The sequence below is a fragment of the Colobus angolensis genome, unplaced genomic scaffold (genome assembly GCF_000951035.1).
Source record: "Colobus angolensis palliatus isolate OR3802 unplaced genomic scaffold, Cang.pa_1.0 Scaffold39, whole genome shotgun sequence".
In the NCBI taxonomy this organism is placed as follows: domain Eukaryota; kingdom Metazoa; phylum Chordata; class Mammalia; order Primates; family Cercopithecidae; genus Colobus; species Colobus angolensis.
Window position 1 is genome coordinate 1,717,718 of NW_012117265.1, and position 2,075 is coordinate 1,719,792.

A 2,075-nucleotide genomic window follows, 5' to 3' on the forward strand; every position below is an offset into this window, starting at 1 on the left:
GAAGGAAGGAAGGAAGGAAGGAAGGAAGGAAGGAAGGAAGGAAGGAAGGAAGAGAGGGAGGGAGGGAGGGAGGAAAAATAGATACGGGGGAGAATTGCTCATGACCATGCCCCAGCCTCGTCCTCAGGTCACCCACTGAGCATCTGAGAGGTGGACTTCTGGGCCATGCTTCCAGGATATTGATAAACATACAATGAAACAAGGTCACACAATATTCCCTGCTTTGTAAATAGACTTTTCTGTCCCCTATTTTACCATACTCGCCACTCACCACCGTCTCTGGGAAATAAATATACATGTCCATCTTTTTCTTTTTCTTTTTTTTTTAGAGACAGAGTCTTGCTCTGTAGCCCAGGCTGTAGTGCAGTGGTGTGATCATAGCTCACTGCAGCCTTGAACTCCTGGGTTCAAGTGATCCTCCAGCCTCAGCCTCCCGAGTAGCTGGAACCACAGGTGTGTGCCACCACACTCAGCTAATTTTTTTTTTTTTGTAGAGATTGTTGGGGGCGGGGGAGGGTCTTGCTGTATTGTCCAGGCTGGTCTCAAACTCCTGGGCTCCCTTGATCCTCCCGCCTTGAATTTCCAGAGCACTAGGATTATAGGCATGAGCCACTGCACCTAACCCACCATTTTTTTAAACACCTGCAGAGAATTTCATTGTTGGGTTGGACTATAATTAATAATGTGATTCAGATAGTAGTGCTAAAACATGTCTAATTCCTAGTTGGGAGAAGTGCTTTGAGAAAAGAGTAATAGGGGTGGTGAGGGGAGGACAAATTTAGATGAGAGAGGACAGGGAGGATGTTTCAACTGAGACCCAAAGAAAGAAGAGTGGAAAGAGTGTTCCAGGCAGAGAGAACAGGCAATGCCAGGGCCCTGAGGCTAAGACATGCCTGGTGTGTTTTGGAAAAATGGGGTAAGTTCAAGTTGCTGGAACACAATAATTGCGGCAGAAAGTCGGGGGAGATGAGGGCAAGGGTGTGATGGGGAAGAATGTGCAGGGCTTTGTAGTCCAAGGAAAGGACTTGAGCTTTCCTGCTGAGGAAGGTGGGAGCCATAGAGAGTTCTGAGCAGACGGGGGATGTGACCTGGCTCCGGTGTTCACAGGCGCCCTCTGGCTGCTGTAGGGGGAACAGACAGTGGGGGATGGGAGCAGGAGGGCCAGCATGGAGACTGCTACGCTGGTCCAGGTGATCCGTAGTGGAGGCTGGGCCAGGGTGGGACAGTGGCAGTGGGGTGAAGTGTGTGGATTCTGGATAAGGAGGAAGGAGGAGCCTACAGGATTTACAGTGGGTTGAATGTGCATGTGAAGAACAGGTGTTGAGAATAATCTGAACCCTGGGGACGCAAGCACTTAGGAGGACAGAGCTGCCATTAGTGAGTCGGGGCAGATGGGAGGTGGGCAGGAGCTGGAAGCATCCATGCTGTGTATGAAGTGCCCTTGACCCCTCATGTGGGGCACCTGGACGCAGGTGCCACCAGCGGTGCAGACTGAGGACATTTGGGAGTTACTGGATGGAGCTGATGACTAAAGATCTGAGTGTCCCTGGGGGGCCCAGTGTAGCTGGGAAGAGAAGGGGCTAGTGTCTTAGGTCCACTGTCCATAGGAGTGGGAAGAGCGGCTGGGTGTGGTGGTGCATGCCTGTAGTCCCAGCTACTTGGGAGGCTGAGGTGGGAGGATGGATTGAGTCCAGGAGTCGGAGGCTGCAGTGCAGTATGATTGCACCTGTGAATAATCACTGCATCCTAGCCTGGGCAGCATAGTAAGACTCCACCTTTCGATAAAATAAAAATAGGCCAGGCATGGTGGCTCGCATCTATAATCCCAGCATTTTGGGAGGCCGAGATGGGAGAATTGCTTGAGGCCAGAAGTTCAAGACCAGCCTGGATAACACAGTGAGATCATGTCGCTACAAAAAATAAAATAGGCCAGGCAAAGTTGCTCACGCCTGTAATCCCAGCACGTTGGGAGGCTGAGGTGGGAGGACTGCTTGAGGCCAGGAGTTTGAGACCAGACTGGGTAACACAGTGAGATCATGTCTCAACAAAAAATAAAATAGGCCAGGCGCAGTTGC

The 2,075-nt window shown here is 51.1% G+C and overlaps 1 protein-coding gene across 2 annotated transcripts in view; it reads left to right on the forward strand.

The window, feature by feature from the left end:
- Positions 1 to 2,075, forward strand: part of ELAVL3 (ELAV like neuron-specific RNA binding protein 3) — a 36,417-nt gene that overhangs the window by 25,750 nt on the left and 8,592 nt on the right. The window lies entirely within an intron of this gene.